This window comes from Culex pipiens, chromosome 3 (assembly GCF_016801865.2).
Source record: "Culex pipiens pallens isolate TS chromosome 3, TS_CPP_V2, whole genome shotgun sequence".
In the NCBI taxonomy this organism is placed as follows: domain Eukaryota; kingdom Metazoa; phylum Arthropoda; class Insecta; order Diptera; family Culicidae; genus Culex; species Culex pipiens.
This window is the reverse complement of record NC_068939.1, coordinates 185,640,378-185,652,639: the sequence shown is the minus strand read 5'-3', so window position 1 is coordinate 185,652,639 and position 12,262 is coordinate 185,640,378. Positions and strand designations below refer to the sequence as shown.

Below are 12,262 nucleotides of genomic sequence, written 5' to 3'. Positions count from 1 at the left end.
ATTTTTTATTTCTTTTGCACTGTGTGAGGATTTGCATTTACTTGAGGTTATATTGAATGTTTGGACTATAAACTTTTCCAAATATTTTTATTTTATTTTTCAGCTCAATTCTCAGATTTTTTGCAAATTTTCTAATCATTTTGTGGCATATTTTTTGTAGCTGTAAATTTTGTCCATACTGTCTCAACGCCAGAATACGCCGTTAGATTTTTCTTACAAGTGAAAATGACCAAAAAGTCCAAATTATCTAAAATTTACAAAATTACTAAAATTTCCAAAATGGCCAGAATTGCCAAAATGACCAAATTATCAATACGGCGAAAATGACCAAAATTACCATATTGACTAAAATGACCAAAATGACCAAATGAACAAAATGAACAAAATTACCAAAATGTCGAAATTTACGAAATATTCCAAAATAACGAAAATTACGACAATGACTAACATGACTAAAATGACGAAAGTTACGAATTATACCAACATGACAATAATGACCAGAATGAACAAAATGACCAAAAAAAACGAAAGTGACCAAAATAACCAAAATGACAAAAATGACTAAAATGGCCAAAATGACCAAAATAACCAAAATAACCAAAATAACAAAAAAGATGAAAATTGCGAAAATCACCAAAATGACGAAAGTTACGAAATATACCAAAATGACCAAAATAACGAAAATGACGAAAGTGCTCAAAAGGATGAATGGACCAAAATGACTAAAACGACCAAATTGACCAAAATGAACAAAATGACCAAAATGCCGAAAGTGATCAAAATTACCAAAATAACCAACATGATTAAAATGACCAAAATGACCAAAATGACCAAAATTACCAAAAAGATCAAAATGACCAAAATGACCAAAATGACCAAAATGACCAAAATGACCAAAATGACCAAAATGACCAAAATGACCAAAATGACCAAAATGACCAAAATGACCAAAATGACCAAAATGACCAAAATGACCAAAATGACCAAAATGACCAAAATGACCAAAATAATGAAAATGACGAAAATGACCAAAAAGACGAATGGACCAAAATGATGAACTTGACCAAAATATACAAAATGACCAAAATAACGAAAATTACCAAAATGACCAAAATGATTAAATTTAGGAAATATACCAAAATGACCAAAATGACCAAAATGACCAAAATGACTAAAATGAACAAAATGGCCAAAATTACCAAAATTACCAAAATTACCAAAATGATCAAAATGACCAAAATGATCCAAATGACCAAAATGACGAAAGTGACCGAAATGAACAAAATACCAAAATGACGAAAGTAACCATAATTACCAAAATTACCGAAATGATCAAAATGACCAAAATGACCAAAATGACCAAAATGACCAAAATGACCAAAATGACCAAAATGACCAAAATGACCAAAATGACCAAAATTACCAAAATTACCAAAATGACCAAAATTACCAAAATTACCAAAATTACCAAAATTAGCAAAATAACCAAAATAACAAAAATGACGAAAATGACCAAAAGGACGAATGGACCAAAATGACTAAAACGACCAAAATGACCAAAATGACCAAAATGAACAAAATGACCAAAATGACGAAAGTGACCAAAATTACCAAAATTACTAAAACGACCAAAATGACCAAAATGAACAAAATGACCAAAATTACCAAAATTACCAAAATTACCAAAATGATCAAAATGACCAAAATGACCAAAATGACTAAAATGACCAAAATGACCAAAATGACCAAAATGACCAAAATGACCAAAATGACCAAAATCTAAAATGACCAAAATGACCAAAATGACCAAAATGACCGAAATGACTAAAAGTACCAAAATTACCAAAATAACCAAAATAACAAAAATGACGAAAATGACCAAAAGGACGAATGGACCAAACAGACTAAAACGACCAAAATGACCAAAATGACCAATTGACCAAATGACCAAAATGACCAAAATGACCAAAATGACGAAAGTGATCAAAATTACCAAAATTACTAAAACGACCAAAATGAACAAAATGACCAAAATGAACAAAATGACCAAAATGACGAAATTGACGAAAATGACGAAAATGACTAAAATGACCAAAATGACGAAAGTGACGAAATATACAAAAATGACCAAAATGACCAAAATTACGAAAACGATAAATTTTAGTCATTTTGGTCATGATTAAAATTATCAAAAATATTTTGACGGAAATAACAAAAATATAAACGGCAAATTTTCATGTTTGCTTTTATAATTTCACCTTTAGGTTATTCAAAAACAATCAAACAGCAAATCTAATTAAAATTTGGTTACTTTAAAAACTTTGTTAAGGTTCATATGAGACATTTTGTAGTGTATATGGGAGTGTTATTTTATTACGTAACGCAAAAAAAGGATTTTTTGACCCCTTTCCCCTCGTAACAAAATGTTCATACAATTTAAAAAATCATGTATATAGCGTAACACGGCCTTCGACCCTCCTCCCCCCAACTGCGTTACGTAATAAAAGAACGCTTTTATGGAGCTAGTGGCACATGAGAAAAATAATGGGCGATTGTAAAAATGTTTAATAATTGAACATTTATCTTGCGTTTTGCGTTCGTTTTATATTTTTTTCGATTTTACGGGTTTAATTTGAATGGGGTGTCATAAAATTTGAACAACTTTTGCAACTACCTAAAGGCTTGAAATTTTAAATGTTTATGAACGAGAAATCTTTACCTCAAATTCTAATCATCCAAATTTTTCAATACTTATTTTATGCGTGACAATGTTTTTTTTTTTAATTTTTGATTAATGTTTCTTAATAGGTTTGAAACTCAGATTTGTGGAAGTCTAAAAATTTAATACGACCGCCTGCACATAAGTTGAAAGATAACATTATCCTCAGTTATCTTTAAAAAATTGCGCGGTGACAAAAAAAAATCTCTTTAAAAGTGACTTTTCCACCTGTCGCAGCATATCAATAACTTCCCTTTTCTCCATCTAACTCTCTTTCCGCTAAAGAAGTGCTCAACAACTGTTTAAATCCACTTTGGATTTCCGAACAATTTACATTTAAAAGCACTTATGCTCTCCTTACACACTCGCAAACGAGAGAGCAGCCCACCATCATTCCCGAGGTATGTCCTCACCAGGAGGCAACATCCCTCCGACTGGTGCCAAACAACCCCTGCCTGCCTTCGTCGTCGTCGTCGTCGTCGTCGTCGCCAATGTCACCGTCAATGAGCGCTGAAATACGAAACACGCTGCTGTGCGCTGAGGCCCCCGCGTTGTTAAGAGAGTGCAGTAATTGCTATTGAAAAAAGTCTAATTTATATTATGAACGACATGTTACACTTGGCTCGAACTGCTCGGAGCCGGAGCAACTCTCCCCCTTTTTCTTTGCGTGCACGAGGAAATATGAGTGTTCAGGGGTGCCCAAAATGTCGTTTGATGTTGGTTTACGAATTTTCGTTTAGAATTTTTGGTCAACCCTGCAACCCTGAGCAAGAAGAGAGATTTGGAGGCTTTTAGGAATCGAGAGCATTTTCCGCTCAAAGCCTGTAATTATCGCCTGTGCTGATGCCTTAGGATGGAAGTTGCTGCATTCATATTTAAAAGAACCGCACACGGAATAACAAAGTATTGTTCGATGAATGCGAAATGGATTTCGGTCATCTCTCGCTCTGTGCAGAGACACTGTGAGATGTGTGAATTGAGATCAAATGGCAAAACCCATTGGCATTGCAAGGTGGTGGCAAGTGTTCTACAATTCTGCAACGCCAAACCTCGACCAGAACAACAGAACAGAAGGGAAGACCGGACCGGGCCATGTGGGGTGACTCCACCCCCTGATGAGTACCCTCGGGGTACGCATATGTCGATTTGAAATGAGATTCAATTTCTATTTCCATTGTGAGCTGGTTTGCGGAGAAGGAACACAACCACACTACAGCAGCACTTGCTCAGCACTAGATGTTGCTCAAAGAGGACCTGGGTGCCCGGATTCTGCTGCGGCATCCTATTAAAATTAATAACAATTCAAACAACAAACGATAATTATGCTCGAACCGATTTACCGGAACGCGTTTGAAGTTGGAAATTGCGCCAATTCAGGAGAAGCAGTGCGCACTAATCTTCTATCTGTGTATTCTATCGAAATACTGGATTATAAATATTCATCAATTTCACCGATATCGATTTTTGACAAATATTTCTTCACATAATCGATTATGATTTTCATATCTAAAGCAACATAAAAGTTAAATAATTACAAATAAAATTCCATAATAATCAAAAGAAATATTGGGAGAAATCACGAACGGGCATAGGTGAAATTTATAAATGAAAATGTGAGGCTACATTTGAATATTTTTATAACGTCATGATTCGAAATTTGGACACTTAGTAACATATAATTTTTATTATAGCTGGCAAAAAATCATGTAACAGGTTGGAAATGTAGAAACATCATCAGGATGTAGTATAATCAGTCGGTTTCAAAAAAGGGAAGCAAAATATGTCTTTTCTAACAATTTTTCATCTGAATTTTAAAATTAAAATGACTTGTTGTGCTTCGAATCCCGGACACTGATAAAGGTTGATTCGAAATCCGGACACTCGATTTTACTTATGAATCGCACAAATTTGGACTGAAATGTTAGTGAATGGCATTCTTTAGGTCTCAGATAAGCTGTTAACATCAAAACAATCGATATTTTTTATAAAAAATTGCTAGAATTCAAGGAAATCGAAACCATAAATTTCTACTTTGCCTTCCCGGTGCTTCGAACGTCTATGAAATATATCAAGTGAAATGTTTCGCATTTTTGGTAAACTAATAATTTTATTGTATTAAATTGTTTTGGCATTAACTACAGCATTCAAACAAGCTTTAAATGAAAGTTGATGTTGGAATTCATCAAATAACACAGTTTTGACATTCATAATGCGAACTTATATCCAAATAACTGATAAAACAAGATGAAGTGTCCGGGTTTCGAAGCGTCCGGGAATTCGAATCATGACGTTATTTGTTTTGTCATCAAAAATTACTGTAAATCTATCATATCATGAAATATTTCAATGTAACTTTCAGAATTGCTATAAAGAAAACGTTACAGTTAAGTCAAACAATTTTCAGCAACTTAAATTTTTCATCTTTAAATTTTACAACCATTCTGTATTCTATTTTGAAATGGATTTTCAGTATATTACGCACTGGATTACAAAAAATGCAAATCCTACAATTAACATTTTTGCAAAGAAAAGAAAGTGTCATCAGCATGAGAATATCGATTTTAAATAGTACGATTTCGCTTGAAATTAAGGAACTCATTCCCAATTTCATGTTTGAAAACAAATTCATTTATTATACGTAAATCCTTCTTCTTGTGAATCAGTATGCATCTGATGGTGACACTTTTTATTTTAAAGTTGTTTATCCCTTTCATGCCTGATGCCTGATATAAATGACACAAAAATATTTTTTTTACCTAGCCTATAATTTTCGTGTGGTCCTCAAAATCATTTTCCCATCATTAGATAAAAAAATATTTTTTTTGAAAATTTCAGGCCTGAAAGGGTTATAGAATTACAACTCTTTTTCGCAAATCAAATAATTTTGAATTTCAGTTTCAGCTTCAGTTATAAAGTTTAAAATATTTCTGGAAATAAACAAAAAGAATCTCGTTCATTCTCACGACATTCTAAATGTTTGAAAATTGTTAAGAAATTGAGCTTTTATCTTAGTCAAAATTAAACAAAATAGGCTGACCTGATTTTATAAGGGATGTGTGACAAAAGATCTTATGGCAGAAAATCAAAAAAATAAATAGTCGAATGTCAAATGGTCGGAAGGACAAAAGGTCAAAAATTAAAAATGGTTGAAAGTGTTCAAAAAATCGAATGGATATTTTGCCTTCCTCACCTTACTGAGGAAAGGCTATAAAATCACTCGAAAAATTAACTAATTAATTTGACCTCGTAGACCAACCTTCACGTATACATATCGACTCAGAATCATGTTCTGAGCAAATGTCTGTGTGGATGTGTGTAGGTGGGTGGACAAATAATTTTCACTCGATTATCTCCGGACTGGATGAACGGATTTTGACCGTATTAGTTTCATTCGATCCGTCTTGGGGTCCCATAGGTCTCTATTTAAAATCAGCAAGTTAAGTTAAGCACTTCAAAAGTAATGCTAAAAAAACGATTTTGCCATATGTCCGAAAGATTGTAAAAAGGGTGGTTTTTGCCAGAAATATCATATTATACATTTTCAGAAAGGTATTAAAAAGACCTTTCCAATGAGCCCAAAACATTGAAGATCTGACAACCCTATCAAAAGTTATTAGCATTATCGCTTTTATAGCAAACATGAGCAGTTGTTAAAATATTTTTAGATAGAAATGGTCCGAATAGTTTTTGAGAACATTTCATATAAAACTTTTATGTTGCACAAAATGGTGTCAATAACTCAATTTCAGCGAAATTCACGTGTGTCAAGATAGTTTAAGCGTTACTATGACAAAACTTTGCTGAAATATTATTTTTGCCATTCCGTCGTGAAACTACTTACTTTTCCTGTCATTCTTTAACGACGAAAAAGCCTACTTTTCTGTACCAAAAATAACAGAATCGAATAGCAACACTTTTCAAAATAAATGCTGAAAAGTTCTACTTTTTAGCACTGAAATGAACTTTTCAGCACTTGTTTCGAAAAGTAACACTTTTCAACATTTTTTTGATTCAAACGATTTATTGACAAAATACATGAAAATTTGACTTAAAATTTCACTCAATGGGTGTTTTTCGGATTCCGGAATCCGGAATCTCGGTAAAACTCGTTGGATAAATGTATGACTCGTGCTGAAAAAATCCTCTTTTTGCAACTTATTGCATAAACTACTATTTTGTAATTCCATAGGGAAACTTTTCCTGTCATTCTCGAATGACTAAACGACCTACTTTTCTCTACCAAATATAACAGAATGGAAAATTAATACAGTTCAATATCAATGCTGAAAATTCTACTCTTCAGCACTGAAATGGGTGTTGAAAAGTTCAGAACGTCACTTTTTTCAATATTTGTTGGTCTTACCCGGGCAGACGGTAATAACAAAATTCATGTCATTTCAATAACAGATTTTGTTAAAATAACAGAAACTGTTATTGAATATTCTTGCAAATAAAATTTGGAAGACAAAATAATAACAGTTTCTGTTATTTTAACAAAGAATGTTATTGGGATGATATTCAATTTGAAATGCGGAATAAGATAATAATAACAATTTATGTTATGTTTTTCTATTTAATTCCATAATAACAGAAACTGTTATTGGTTTGATATTCCATTGGAAATGTGAAATAAGATGATAATAACAGCTTAAGTTATGTTTTTCCATTTTATTCCATAATAACAGAAACTGTTATTGGTTTGATATTCCAATATATCCTTTTCGTTTTTTTGTAACATCATAAATACTGAGTTTGTTAAATTACGAAAATAAAGTTTACGGCTCAGTTATGTTTTTTTTGGGTTTCAAATGTGAAAGTCATTTACTGCACAGGGACTGACAAGAGATCTTGACCCTCGTGTTTCATTAGAATATGGCCAATTGCTATTCATAATGAAACGATTATTTTGTCATTTTCTATATTCCATGTAAATTTTTAAATTAGTTTGGTTTAAAAGTGCGAACCTAAGAATAAAAGATAAAATAGGAAATTAAATATGAGCAATTTCTTACATGTAACACATGTCGACGTCAGAATACTAGTACGATCTCTTTTAAGGGGCCATCCATAAACCACGTAAGCACTTTTTTGAAATCGCAGACCCCCCCTCGTGGAAACTTTCCATACAACACAAATCTTTTTGTATGAAGCCTGGAGCCTGGACAACCGTTGAACCTCTACCCCTAGGTATCCACGTGGTTTATGGATGGTCCATACCTCCCAGCAGCCGTTGCGTTTGAATTTTGTTCTGGCGCAAGGTTTCTTTGAAGTTGAATCAATTCTAAAAAACACTCCATTAGTTTTCTTCAAGAGAAAAGTAAAAAACCATTTGTTTGATTTAACAATGTATTCCATAAATTTAGTGTGTGTAAGTGTATGTGTGTGTGTGTTCGTGTCCTTCACAAATTCGATCCTTACGCCCGCGTTGACGCGGCTGTTCAGTTGTCTCTTCTCCTGCTGCTTCTCCTCATCCTTGACCGTGAGCGTGTTGACCTTGCGCTCTATTCGCCGCTCCACGCGGTACTCCTTCAGCAGTTTCTTGCTCCTCGGGCGATTCGTCTTTTGGCCGGATCGACAACACGCTCAGCGTGGAGATTACACTGCCGTTGCACCGGCCGATGGGACCGGGCGACTTGACCCTGACGGTCGCACCGAGCACGTTCATCGGCAGGCCAGTTTTCGGGTTGATGCTACGCCACTTCGTACAGAGCTCGTTCCTCCAGATCACGCTACTACTCATCGAGTATTCCGTGAAGCATGACTTGGTCTCCTCCTGGTCAAGCGCCAGCGGTCTAAATCTGTCCCGCTCCTCGTCTTCGTCGGACATTCCGGCCTCATTCGAGTCTACTCCCTAGTCCTCCTCCCCTTCACCGAAGTAATCGTCCTCTTCCTTCCCTCCCATGGCCAGTTCAATAAAGTTATCTTCCAACGCATTATCCGGGTTCTCGAAGTCAAAATCCTCGTCCGGATCCCAATCCGGTCACAGCCCAGGCCCCATGTGTGCCTTTTTCTTCATCAACCCCTCCACCTTCGACGCAAACATCGAGCTGGGCAGCTTGGTGCTGACCTTCTCCGCCCGGCCGTCTTCGCCGGCTGCACAGGTTCCCAGTAGACTTCGTTCCTTTCGGATTCCAGATGCTGCAGGTAGTTGTAATCTTCGTCAAAATACACCCCAAACTTGGCCTGCTCCTGTTTGCGCTTTTCTAGCTCGACCTTGCTGGCGGAAGTATACGCTCGAGACGGGGCACGCGGATCGTTCTGTACTTTTGATTCGCCAACAGTCAATCCATCCGGAACCCCTCCGGCACGGGCCGGGCACCATTACCTAGTGGCTCACTTCTGGCATCTGCAGCAGCTTTTGACACGAATTATCCCAGACAGCAGCCAAGATAGCAACATTTCACCAAACACTGACGAGTTTCTCAAAAAATTCAAGCACAAACACGGAACGGTCTGCTGGGATTGTTTTGATCTTTTTTTTTTCTTGACGTTTTCGCTGTCATGCAATTAGGCAATTTTTTTTACAGATTTCTTAAACATTTCCTACAGATATTATATAATGGGCAAATCATTTACCCAATTTTGAGTAATTGATGATAAACTCAGTTTTAGATAATGGTGAATAAAATTCCAGAGTTTTTTTTTTTTGAATAGGTCCTATAAACATATGAAACATAATAGTTTATTGGACCTTTTTAAAAAAAGCTATTGTGTTGCATATGTTTATAGGACTTGATAAAAAAAATTCTAGAAATCTATAATATAAATGTAAAATTGAATAATAAATGTTGTAAGCTAGATTATTAAATAAGGATTGCGAAAGTCTGATAAGTTTTTTTTTCATGACGCGATATTTGTTGTTTGGAACCTCGTTTGGAACCATCCTACAACCCGTGCTCCGCTGAGCTGTCAAAACAATCAAAACAAACTTCAAGCAAAACAATGTAAAGGGGCCAATGTGACTTTGTAAACAAAGAGTCTATCCTGCTCACGTCAGTGGATGTTTACATTAGAAGTGAGCAGGATAGACTCTTTGTTTACAAACTCACATTGGCCCCTTTACATTGTTTTGCTTGACTTCTTGCAAACTTCAGCAAAGATGGCCTCTCGTGTACGGTCAAAGCAAGTAAAGCTATTTGGGAGCAAAACAATGTAAATTGGGTCTTAAAATTTAGCTTAAATGTTAAATAAAAAAATACTTTTGAAATTTATGACCGAATTGATATGGCGATTGTTAACAATTAAATTCATCATTGATTTTTTTTAAATATAAAAACAATTTTACTGCATTTTAATTTTGCTTGCAACGCGCAACACTTTTCGCACTCTCTCTCTTTCATTCGCTTCTCCAGCGCGAAACGTCAAAACGGTCACAACAAAACAGAAAATGCGATCGAGCGGATCGAGTCGCGGTTTGTTTATCATCAGTCGGTTTTTATTTCGTTTCGTCGGGAATCGCGGGTGCAGAACCGAGTTTTATTACGGTTGTGCTTGTGTTTACTTTCAGCGAAACCAAAAAACATATCGATCGGTGTGAAAAATTATCAACAATTTGTTGCAGGTGGATAAATTTGGCTAAGGAAACGGTGGGCCGGTACACCGAAAACATCACCGAGCTAAACCTGATCATCTTCCCGGACGAGGGCAATTGCAAGGGTTGCCGGTGTTGCTCAACTTAAAGGTAGGTTCCTTTCGGTTTGATAAAAAGTGTTTTGAATTTCCACGGGAAGCTCTGGCAATAATGCTTTCAAGTTTGAATTGGCCGATGCCTGAAGCGATTTGTTTACCTTTTTCGGCACCCTCCGCAAACGTCAGACCATACAAAAATGCTGCCGGATCTTTTCCGGGAGAGATCCGGAAAAAGATCCGGCAGCATTTTGTGTTGATTTGACGTTTGCTGAGGGTACCAAAAACTTTGAAAATGTTCTTCTTGCAAAAGACAATGGTTCTTTCTTTTTTGCTTGAAAAGTTAACAGCTATTTCAGCTTTGTTTACTTGAGCATCTGGAACGCTTCCGGAAATTAGAAAAAATGGGTGGTTGCAATGTTTATGTTTATGATTTCGCCTTTCTAATTGGTTGCAATGTTTATGTTTATGATTTCGCATTTCTAATTGATTTTCAGATATGGAATAAATCTGATCGCAATCTGAAAAAGTCGCCTTTGGGCCATGACGACAGCTGGCATTGGACGAAGGCTTCGAATAAGAAGAAGACGATCACATCTAGGCCCAAGTGCATCAACCTTTTGGGGCACCGGAGGTAATTTAATAGCGGGCGGCATCTACCTGCAGAACGACTACGACGAAGGAAAAAGGATTTCGAGGTGAGTTGTCTCGTCGGCAAAGCTGCTGGAAAGTAAACAAACTATTATTATAATATATTTTCGATTTTAGATTGGAATGCGGCCATGTCAGCTGGATTCAGAACTATTGGTCAGTCGATAACGCAGACGTTTTTTGCCAGCACAAAGTCTGGAGCTCTTTTCCACGGCCAAACTCGAGCTGTAGTTTGAACTGTCCAGCGACAACATCACTGTTCTCCTGCCGCATATATTTCCGGAAGCTCCGTTAAGTCGCTCATAACCAGCGGCAGCCGAAGAAGTTGGAGTTTGCTTTTAGATAAGTGTATGTATTTAAAGGAACATGACACTTTGTGATATATTTTTTTTCTTTTATAGGTGAATTCAATATTTAACGGAGGATAATATCTCAGCCGGCAGTAAAATTATCTAGCTGTCTACTAGGCTTTCCAGCAGAACATCAAACATTTGGTTTGGGTGAGTAATTTATTCATTTCAATCTAAGACAAAGTATTCTACTTTTCAGAAAAGAAAAAAAAACATGAAACGTGCTAAAAGGATTAAATTAAACTATTGAAACTAAACTTTCATTAATTAAAAACGTTAATTTTATACAACAAACATGCCTTCATTGTTATGGCTTCTTTCTGCTAAGCAAATTACAAGTCAGATCAAATCTGCCTTTAGTAACACATGCCAACAAAAATGGAAAAAGAGTTTACTTTATTTGGTGAACTTCGTACGCATTTTTAACAAAGAGATCGGTGTAATATTCTGCTAGGGATATAGCTTTCCATGTGATAAAATAATAACACTTTTTGTTATGCAATCAATCCATACAAATAACAGTTTTTGTTATTTGGGTGCTCCCCATCCACCGCTCAGAATAACTAACCTTGTTATTGTATTGTTCTGGATTCTATGTTATTAGTATGTTATTGCAATAACAGAGCAATAACAATTTGAGTTATTTTTCGAACAAATCTTTGTTATTGAAATTTGTTATTTTAACAACTAATCCGATCATTCCAATAACGGATTTTGATCTTCTCACAATATCAAAAACTGACCTTCCCAAGTTATTTCCGTCTGCTCGGGTAACGGTAAAATTACATAACACATGGATGTTTGAAATAAAATTACACTCAGAAAGCATTTTCGGAATTGCAAAAGTTTGTAAGCAACTCGTTGCAAAACTTGATTTTTCAGCACTCGTCGTATTTACTTAGTAAACGGCTTGTGC

General features: G+C 35.5%; 1 long non-coding RNA gene and 1 pseudogene across 1 annotated transcript; one reads left to right on the top strand and one right to left on the bottom strand.

Annotated features, from left to right (window-relative positions):
- Positions 1-7,181: 7,181 nt before the first annotated feature.
- Positions 7,182-9,037, bottom strand: LOC120423222 (protein LTV1 homolog; annotated as a pseudogene).
- Positions 9,038-9,744: 707 nt separating this feature from the next.
- LOC120423220 (uncharacterized) lies at positions 9,745-11,886 on the top strand. The gene is made up of 2 exons (XR_005606211.1): positions 9,745-10,400; positions 10,843-11,886. It is a non-coding gene; the product is annotated as an uncharacterized LOC120423220 (long non-coding RNA).
- The last annotated feature ends 376 nt before the right edge of the window (positions 11,887-12,262 follow it).